Raw genomic sequence first — 10,810 nt, 5'->3', positions numbered from 1 at the left:
GTGGGATTTGAGAGAGAAGGACTTGGGCACTCCGTGTGCCCTTGCCATTGCATTTGGTGCATCGGTTTGAGTTCTCCACGGTGATACGTGGAAGTTACAAGTTGAGAAGCTTATTACTCTTGGGTGCTTGGTGCCCTTGAGCTTGTTCCTCTTGGGTGCTTGGGTGCCCTAGACGGTTGGTGGTGTTCGGAGCTCAATCATTGTGGTGTAAAGCTCCGGGCAAGCGTCGGGGTCTCCAATTAGGTTGTGGAGATCGCCCCGAGCAATTTGACGGGTTCCGGTGACCGCCCCCAAGGGTTGCCAAAGTGTACGGGTTCGGTGACCGCCCCCAAGGGTTGCCATTTGTACGGGTTCGGTGACCGCCCTCAAGGGTCCCTTAGTGGAATCACGGCATCTTGCATTGTGCGAGGGCGCGAGGAGATTACGGTGGCCCTAGTGGCTTCTTGGGGAGCATTGTGCCTCCACACCGCTCCAAACGGAGATTAGCATCCGCAAGGGTGTGAACTTCGGGATACATCGTCGTCTCCGCGTGTCTCGGTTATCTCTTACCCGAACCCTTTACTTATGCACTTTACTTTGTGATAGCCATATTGTTTCTTGTTATATATCTTGCTATCACTTAGTTGTTTATCTTGCTTAGCATAAGTTGTTGGTGCACATAGGTGAGCCTAGTTGTTGTAGGTGTTGTGCTTGTCAAATTAACCGCTAGGTTTATTCCGCATTTGTTCAAGCCAACCGTAATTATTTTAAAGCGCCTATTCACCCCCCCTCTAGGCGACATCCACGATCTTTCACCGCATCTCCTTGGACGCCGACCGCTGCAAGTACGCCGTGGGGTACGCGCTGCACATCCTCGCCGGCGGCGGCGCCACATGCTACTCACTCTTCTCCATCGACACGCTCCACGGCCACCCCCTTCAGGTACGCGCTGCTCCCTGAGGACATCCACACCGTCTGCACAAAGCTGGGGTTCAGATCGCCGTCATCGTCGCCGCCGGCCATTAATCAGTTCGCTAGGATGTATTTCACGCCCGTCGTTCCTCGCACTTACTTAGCCTGATCTATCAAATCGCAGTATTAGCGCTTTCTGTGGTCTCACATCGCAGTTTTTTCTGCCCAAACTGCAGGAGGCATGAAGAGATTGGCTATAGACCAAGCAGGAGAACAGGGGATAGGAAAATGCAGAAAATTGCCAGGCAATATATGTTCTCTTGCACGTTTGAATCCTGATTTGGATTATCCTACAGATTTGAATATTTTTATCATACCAATTAGCTTTTTATTTTTTCATGAGTATAATGATATGCCTGATGCCCAAGGTTGTGCTTTTCCTCCTCATAATCCAAGTTACTCGAAAATAGATATCATAGCCCTGGATTTGATTGCAGTAGAAGTATCATAGATTCATCTCCACATATACCCCATCTGTGGGTGTCAAGCCAATCACCCTGATTCCTATATGCTAGCCTGAGTTGTGAATCATTGTCTCCTTAGGACTGTTAACCTAGAAATTCTCAAAATAAAGCAAAACATCAAGCCCTTGATCATGTGGACCCTTACTTCAAAAAGCATGGATGTGATCTAATATAAGCTTATTCTGTGATTTTCCACCGAGATTCCTCACGCTGTGCACAGATGAAGGATGTTGGGCCATTTAGATGCCTTCTTCAGCGCGCCATCATCCTCTCCTCCTCTAGCCAACATCGATGGCATTTCGGCGTTGAGGAGAAAGTATCGTGTCACATATATGCTGCTTGATTCCCTGGATTCTAGATCTCCTTGGGAAAAAGTAGGTGAATGATTTTCAAAGGTGCAGATTAATAGGGCATGATAACCCTGTTTTTATTCTTCGGTTTATTTTGATCCCAGGCATTAGAAGGATTTTCTTTTTGACTGTTACGTTGCTCTGCTAGGCATTAGAAAGATTTCATTTTTTACTGGTACGCCTGCTCTGCACCATTATCTAAATAAAATCCTAAGAAGAGTATGTCTGTAGCTAGCTTTCACTTGCTTCTGTTTTGGGAAATGTAGCAACAATATAGCATGTACTCCTATGTCCTGCATATGAACGTGAGAAGAAACTGAGGCACGCCCTACTATATTAATACCGGTGACCCATGTTCAGCTAATTGTTTTACACACTTTTGTATGGGCACTGTTTAATATCGTACTAGATTTATCATTCCCCGCAAAAATAATAATATAGGGTATATGATTGTCCAGTAAAATAGAGTAGGCCAATCTATAGGCTGAAGTAAGTTAGTTTTGTTTTATTCACAGGAGTGCATGTGTTTTATCACTCACTAATTATATGGGGTTTTCACACATGCAAGTGATGCATTTAACAGATTTTGAGAGGAAATAGGTTGTTTTTTTATTGTGTTTCTTTTCATAGAAATAAAAGTCGGTTTTCAGAGCGACGTTGGTTTCAGCCTTGGCCTTCTAAAGTTGAAAGATCACGCTGTTTTAATTACTTCTGGAGGATTCCTTCATTTTGAGAAAGTCAATATCTCAGCAGCAAGCTGGCAACTTGGCCAATCATGTTGGACGAACCAATTCTTTTAGACTCAAATTCTTGGATTGGTGTTGTATATTCTGAATTTCTTTTGTGAACAAAAGTGAGGAGTGGGAGAGGATCTGCAATTGTGAAATTTACTTGTTTTCATTGGAATTGTCTACTAATTATGAAATGATTTTTATTTCTTCTGGATTCGGTATACTATTCTTGGACTCATGAGATTGTTGTTTTATTTCAATGTTGGACGTGGTTCTGACAAAAAATGCAGGCTGTAGCTAATGGAGACTGTAGCATGCTGGTATAGTGTCAGGTCCTGACGATCATGAGTGTGTTGCATGCCTGGGGCCTGGCTCGTTGCGTGCAGTGACCCAGTGGCCGACGTGGGTGAGGACCTGTAGACCGGGCACAACGGTGAGGATGAACGAGAACGTGCTGACGCCTGTGCGCGCCACCACGCCCACCGCCAGCTCCAGCTGCGGGCTTCAGCAGCACATCATCCCGCTGCTTGAGGTCAGAATTCTCGTCTGCGGTGGTGAGGCAGAGACGGCGCTCAAGGGTAGGGGCTTGGACGCCGAGGCCGAGCGAGGGGATGGCGAGGAGCTTGGAGACGAGTTGGTTGACGTGCTGGCCTGGGAGCTCTGGTCGGCGGCGTCAAAGGCGCTGATGTCGCCGATGGGGATGGACGGTGGGCCTGGTCATACCGCCGATTACGTTATTACAGTTCATTAGAGTAACCAAACAAATTCTGTTTTTTCTCCATTCCCTTTACAGTAATTGTATAACTCGATTGTGTTTGCGTTTGCGTTAAGTTCCTTGCACCGAACACCTCCTAGGTGTATACGCGAGCAGCAATTACGAAAACAGTAGATGATGTGCAATTAGCAGTTTATTATGCCTTAAAAGACAACACATTTGTGTTCCATGATACAAGTATTTGTTTGTGCTTCTTCCATAGCAGACTTCTCAAGCCAATCTGATTGCATTTGTTTGTGTATGGAAGTGCCAGTTAGTGCAAATGTTTACTAATTATACAGTTCAAAATTAGGATTTGCACATGCTTTACTGGCAAGCTGGTAAGAAATATGATTTATTCGACTTATTGCACCTAGAACTCTTGCTACATAAAGCTTATTTCGATGGTCATTGGCTGTGGATTGTGGTTACTACTCAGGTCATGGGTCGTGGAGTGTGACAAATTGAGTTATTCTTTTTCTAAGTGTTTATTCAAACTATTAATTGTTAAAGTTCAAAAATAGACAAGCATTCTGTAGCATGATGCAACATTTTGATATGGTGGTAAAATTACTAATGGTTGGAATAGCGAAGAGCTGCAGAAGACAGACTGATTGGGAGTGTCATTGCAATTGCAAAATGCGTGGGTGGAAGGATTTTCTATTATCGCATTATGGGATAGAGTGAGGAATAATAAAGTACAAGAAGTCCTCCTGCAAGGTGAATATGGAGAAGAAATCGTTTGGCTCGGTACATTATTTATTGTTTTGTAGCAATGTACTTGCTCTTACTATAATTTTTAAGTAAATAATGTTCCATGTGGTCTTTTATGATTCCGTTGCGTAGCACGGGCATCTTACTAGTATAGACATATTTTAGAGCGTAGATTCACTCATTTTGCTTCGTATATAGTCACTTGTTGAAATCTCTATTTTTTTTTTACCTAAAAGAAACGTAGTGTTCCGTTTTCCGTTCCCTGCTTCGTCCAACCACTCCTACGACCGCCATCCTGTGATTACGTCTGATTCGCTTAACTAATTGCTCCCGTGACTCCCGTTTAGTTTCCTGTTTTTATTCTTTCCAAACCTGCCCTGCCCGATCTTCTACTGCCCCGCTCGATCTGATCTAGAGGAGGGGCTTTTCTTGTGCTGTCGTTGAAGATGCTGAGAGAGAGAATGAACGAGAGCAGAGAGGAGAGCAGCCGTCGTACTGGCCGGTAGAGGCGCGGTCGGTGTGCGAGACGACCGGCGAAGGGACCCTGCGGCCGTGGTGTGGTGGTCGGCTCGCCGAGCGAGCAGTTCGATACGGGCATGACGCAGGGAGCCCGCGGAGGTTCTGGAAGCTCGTGCTCAGGCAGGACATGTCTGGTGGCGGCAAGGGTGTCTCCTCCGCCGCTGCCATAACCTACACGCTGACCTGCATCGGCGCCAAGCCTCGGGCCCCGCTCTTCCCCAGGAGCATCGGTTCCTCCCCACTTGTCTCGATCCCACCGCCCCACACCCAGGACCAGGAGGAGTGGCAGCGACCGACGGGATACGGCGTCGTTGCTGGTGGTGTAAGGAGGACGGCCCAAGCAACACCACGACGGCAGCTCGCCGCTACCGTGGCATGGACTGGCGTCCCGTACTCCGAGATATGGGTAAGCGCCCGTGATCCCCACCCCTCCCCTCCCCTCCCCTAAATTCCTAGACCCCCTCCCGTCTCGATCCCGCCCACGTTCTGATCCACAGGCGCTATTGCAGCACTGGCTGCTTGGCGATGGAGGCTTGGGATCCTGCACCATGAGAGCATATTGGGTGTTGCTATGCTTGATTCCATTGCTGAATTGCTTGTGCTCCCCACGACCGCTGGAGTGGGTAGCGGGTGAGTTGGAGTTCGATTTTGTTACGGATGTGCGGCCTGTGGTAACAATTAGGGAGAGGTATTTAATCTGTCGGCAAGGATCTGCATTGGGATTTTGAGAATTAAGTGTCACCAAGCAGTGTATAGTTGTCAATCAATTCAATGATTTGAAGTTTGCCCTAAAACTCAAGAACATGGGTTTATGTATTTTATCAGCCTAAATGAAACAAATCAATTACTTTGCACAACCAAGTCGATATTGTGTTTAATTAGTAATTAGCGAAAAAATACTGCATACATAATTAAGATGTTACATGAGCAGGTTCTGACGTCAAGATGAGGGCATTGGCATATGAACACAATGCTCTGAACATTCTATTGCTTACAAGCTCGTATGTGTTGCATGCACCACGAGGGAAGGAACACCGTGTGTGGAGTTACTGTATGACAGTGCTTTTTTGAAATTCCTGAAAAATTCTTGAAAGCTTTAATCGTGAGTATCATTTATCTTTTACACTCTTGTTTTCCTCACTTATGTCTGTCCAGGAGTATAGTCGATCAATTTTCTTGCTTACATATCTTTACGTAGGAATTTCAATGTTGCTCTAACTCGCTGTGCAAATCATTGGTGTCTGCACCATATGCTGGTGGATGGCACAAGAGGTGTTCAAGCGAGTGACTGACATGTAAGCCGTGGCGGCACAACCATGTTTCGGGGAGAAAATGACTGAGGCCCTATAGGTAACATCACATCATTGAGCCGCGTGAAACAACTTTGTTAAATGCCTCATTGTTATACTGCACACCCTTTTCGTAATACTTAGCCATAACTATAAACAGCCGCGGGATAAATTGTTCTTGTACAAATAAAGGGGTGGCTTTTTTCAATACAGTTTGGAGAAGACCCTTCTGTTAAAGAAGTTTATGATGGTACAGAGCACTCCCGAAACTAGATACCAGCCGCCAGCAAGATTTGATTGTCCAGTATATTTTATGCTGCAAAATCTGACAGCTGCGAATGTAATGTTGAACATCTCATTTCAAAGTATATGTACTGATGTTTTTTTTCTATTTTAACTTTTTTATCTCTTGATAAATGTCGCGGTTGTTAATTTAACTTTGGGATAAGAATATTATTTTCTGTCTCATTTGGTACATAGAAGCTTGAGCCTTTTCCCTTTTGTGTTCTCATCCATTATTATCTTGCATAAATTTATGATCATTGTTTTTCTCTGGCTAAGCTATTTTGTACAATTTCATGCTTTACCAGTAATCACTACTGTACTATTCTTCTCATGCAGATACGCGGTGAAATAAATTATATTCCATGGCCACTGAATTCGATAATTATACTGGTTTCATTTTTTGACTCAAACATGTAGGGGTTCAAGAATGATTTTTTCTTGATTAATTAGTACATATATTTTTGAAAGCATTAGACTTTTTGACTGTTAGAAATTAGATATGAAGGAACAGTTATGGATAGTTCAAATGTCTTTTGATTGTAAGAGTAAACTATATACCATCTATATATCTTTATTTAAACAAATACATGCATTGGGTTTGTATGATCCTGTAACAAAAAGAGAACTATTTGCATGCAGTTTTGGTTGAGTTGATTCTTGATAGTATCACCTCAATATCTATGCATAAATGAGGTTTCCCGGTGCAACGCACGAGCACTCACCTAGTATCTAAAAAGACAAATATTTAGGAACGGAGGGAGTACAACCAAGAGCCTGAGAGAGCACTATTGGATCATGGCCCGTCTAACCCTCAAGAGCTCCAGTGTGCGTTTTTGATGTGTGAAGTGCTATGGGCGTTATTTACTATTTGGTGTTGAAGGCTTTCGTTACTGTTTTTTAACCTGCCAAAAAATTGCGCTCATCGCGGGGCGCCCCTATATCTCCGAAATCAGTAATTGAGAAGTACTCATGACAAAGATCAGTCCCACCTTCCCAGGTCGCAACCTGAAATTTTTTCCTTTTTTATAGACCTGTTTATTCCAAACTTTTTACCTCTTAAACTGTGCGTCCAAATCTTGAACCGTTTTCATCATTGGATTCCTCGCGTCGAGATCTTCAAAATTAGATCGCATGTTGATAGGTTTTGATGAACTTTCTTTTCACGTAAAAACAGACAAAAAACCGGACAAAAAACGGAACCGGGAGCGCGATTTTTTCCCTTTTCGAAAGAGGCACGACCATGCCTTTCGCAAAAGGACAACCGTGCCTCTCACACGAGCAAAGTCGTGCCTCTCGCGGAAGGGAAAAAAGAAGAGAAAACATTTTTTTCTGTTTCCGAGAGGCACTGCCTCCCGCGAAAGCACAACCGGGCGTCTCGCGAAAGGACAAAAAATAAAAAAAACGTGCTTTTTCGTTTCCTAGGGGCACGACCATGCCTCTCGCGGAAAAAAAACAAGAAGACGTGTTTTTTCGTTTTCGAGAGGCACGGCCGTGCCTCTCGCGAAAGCACAACCATGCCTGTCGTGGAAGCAAAACCGTGCCTCTCGCAAAAGGACAAAAACAGAAAACATGTTTTTTTCCGTTCCTGAGAGGCACGGGCCGTGCCTCTCGCGGAAGCAAAAAAAACACGTTTTTCCCAGGTGATTTTTTTTCGAATCCTTTTTTGGTCCAAAAACTAAGAAAGACCGGTAGAAAACTAAAAGGTCGAAAATATCTGAGGAAAAACCGGTTTAAAAGCCGAAAACGCGTGCGGAATATAAGAAAAAAAAGAGAAACCGGAGGGAGCGCCCAGAGCGCAACACGTGTCGGCAGCTAAGAGCGCCCCAAATGGCGCGCTCTCAGCCCACCCGCAAGTGATCGTTGCGAGGCAACCGAAGGAGCCCTCGTCAACTAGCTGCTCCCCTATATCTCGCCTTCAGCGGGTCCATCTTCCAATTCGCTGCAGGGGCGAACGAGGTGGGTCTGCCCACGCACGCGGGAGGCCATAGCCTCTTTTTTTGTTTTTGTTTTTTGCTTTTTTTTACTTTTGTTTACCCCTTAAAATATTCTAAATATATATATTACAAAAAACACTACGAAAAAATTTAAAAAATGTTGAACAAGTATTTTGAAAACTGTTTAAAAAGTATTTGAAAATGTTGAACAAGTATTTGAAAAATGTTTAAAAAGTATTTGAAAGTGTTGAACAAGTATTTGAAAAATGTCGAATAAGCATTCGGTTAACGTTGAACAAGTACTTTTGATCTGGTATATAAAAATGTTAATCAAGTATTTGAAAAAAATGTTAAACAAGTATTTGAGAAATGTTAATCAAGCATTTGTGAAATTTTAAATGTGTATACGAAAATGTTAACCATGTATTAAAAATGTTAATGTTTTATTTGAATTTTTTAGTAAAGCATTTGAAATATGTTAAGCAAGTACTTAAAAAATGTTAATCAAGCATTCAAAAACTGTTAAATATGTACAGAAAAATGTTGAGCATGTACAAAAAAATGATGAAATTTTTTGATCAAGTATATAAAAATGTTAATCAAGCGTCTGAAAAAATAATAAAGAAATATTTAAAGATGGTAATCAAGCATTTTTAAAATGTTAAATGTGTATACAAAAAATGATGATCATGTAGTAAAAAATGCTGAATTTTTTGACCATGTATATAAAAATGTTAATCAAACAGTGAAAAATATTGAACAAGTACTTTTTTTAAATGAATCAAGCATTTGGAAAATGTTAAAGATGTATAAAAAATGTTGACTATGTTTTCAAAATAGGTTAATCTTCTATTCAAAAAATGATATGAATATTTAAAAAAAATTGTTGACCATGTATTTTAAAATGTTAAATTTGTATTGAAAAATGTTAAACAGGTATTAAAAAAATGTTGTTGACATATATGAAAAATGTGGAATGAAAAAAAACAAAGAATTACCAAAAAGAACGAAAACCTATAAAAACATAAAGAAACACAAATGAAAAGCGAAAAGGAAAAAATAAAAAAAGAAGGAAAGAAGAAAACAAAAACGAAAAGAGAGAGAAAACCGAATAAAATAGAAGAAAAAGAAAGCAAAGAAAAAACAGTGGAAACAAAGAAAGAAACCAAGAAAAAACGATGCGAAAAGAAAGACAAAACAAAAACAAAAAAAATCAGCGAAAAACCAATGCAAAACCGACTCCTTTAACCTCAACTAGGTCGCACCCTAGAAGATCACAAGAAGTTAAAGCTAGCGTAGTGGCTAGCAGAGTCGCACAACAGCTTCGACAACCAAGTTTGAATCCTGGTTTCTCCCTTTTTTTTCTTCTCGCTCTCTTCTAAACACTTGCTAAAAGGCTGGTCCAATAGCTAGAGCGCTTTAGCGGGACAAAGGTAGTATAGTAGTTGCGCTCATCGTGCAAATCAAACGAGCGACTTCCTGCTTCAACGCACACATCAATAACCACCCTGCCACCTAACCATAAGTGATTACTTCATATTTTTTTCACCTTTTCTTCTTTCTTCTCTCCTTTTTCCTTTTTTAATAGTTTTTCTTTTTTACGTTTCTTCTTCCCAGTTTGATGAACTATTTTCAAATTCGTAGCCTTTTATCAAAATTGATAAGAAAAACTTCTGATTTGATGAAGTTTTTTCAAATAAAACGACCTTTTGCAAATTCAATGGATTTTTTCAAATTGTTGAATTTTTTAAATCCATGAACTTTTTTCAATTTCGATCTTTTTTTAAATGGATGAATTTTTAAAATCGATTTTTTTTCAAATTTGATGTATTTCTCAAAATAGATGAACTCTTTCAAATTCGATGAACTTTTTCCAAATTCAGTGAACTCTTTCAAATTTGATGAATATTTTTTAAAATTGTGTGGATATTTTTGAATTCACAAAAAAAATTGTGATTTTTTTTACTTTTTCGTTTATTTTAAAATTCAGCGGTTGATCGGTCAACTGGTCAACCGTGCTAGTAAATATGATCGAGCAAACCAAGAGGAAAAATAAATGTGTTCAAGCGCTCGCCATCGACATGGGCCGGCACACGAGGGGTGGCGAGTGGGCGGAAGGAAGCTCGCCCTAACCTGCTATCCCATAAAGCTAGCTTTAAACGCGCCGCATAGGAGCTCCCGTGATGGAGGAGGTCTTCTTCCATCTCGTGTTTGAGGGATATAGCTAGCGTTGCTCCTTGAGCCGGCCTAACTCCATGCCGCGCCCTTCTCCCAAGGCTTTTTTTTGTCGGAAGTTCATTTTTGTTTCCTCCGTCTTCATGTCGGTCTTCCACAAAAAATTGACTTCTTGATTTGTTTCGATAGATGTTTAAAACATATTATTTAAATATTAAAAAATAAGTTCAATAATTTATAATAATATATTCTAAATAATATTTAGATATTTATAAAATGTACACGAATTTAAAAAAATCTTGAACTAAAAAATGTTTGTAATATAAAAACATCATTTTAATCTCAAATTTCCCAATGTCCGTGTATTTTTTTTAAAAAAAATTCATGGCTTCAAAAAATCATGAAATGTACATGAATTATAAACATAGAAAGTACTCCCTCCGTCCCGAAATACTTGTCTTAGAAATGGTAGAAAATGGATGTATCTGTAACTAAAATAAGTCTAGATACAATAATTTCTAGGACAAGTATTTCTGGACGGAGGGAGTAGAAAATAAAACAAATAAAAAGGGGAAAAAGGAAAGAAAATGAAAATACTAAGAAAACAAAGACCCAAGAAAAGGCTGAGAATAAAACAAAAAAAA

At 40.9% G+C, this 10,810-nt stretch overlaps 2 long non-coding RNA genes across 3 annotated transcripts; both read left to right on the top strand.

Moving 5' to 3' along the window:
* The first annotated feature begins 746 nt into the window (after nt 1–746).
* Nucleotides 747–3,440, top strand: LOC120976364 (uncharacterized). The gene is made up of 2 exons (XR_005771683.3): nt 747–921; nt 1,128–3,440. It is a non-coding gene; the product is annotated as an uncharacterized lncRNA (long non-coding RNA).
* A 752-nt stretch (nt 3,441–4,192) lies between these two features.
* Nucleotides 4,193–6,189, top strand: LOC109778017 (uncharacterized). 2 transcript variants are annotated; one of them, XR_012181067.1, is made up of 3 exons: nt 4,193–4,889; nt 4,993–5,585; nt 5,682–6,189. It is a non-coding gene; the product is annotated as an uncharacterized lncRNA (long non-coding RNA). The 2 variants fall into 2 exon arrangements; XR_006671517.2 differs by having other exon boundaries at nt 4,196–4,889; nt 5,415–5,585.
* Nucleotides 6,190–10,810: the final 4,621 nt, after the last annotated feature.

This window comes from Aegilops tauschii, chromosome 1, assembly GCF_002575655.3.
Source record: "Aegilops tauschii subsp. strangulata cultivar AL8/78 chromosome 1, Aet v6.0, whole genome shotgun sequence".
Lineage (NCBI taxonomy): Eukaryota > Viridiplantae > Streptophyta > Magnoliopsida > Poales > Poaceae > Aegilops > Aegilops tauschii.
The sequence above is the reverse complement of the archived record's forward strand: the minus strand, read 5'-3'. Positions and strand labels throughout refer to the sequence as shown.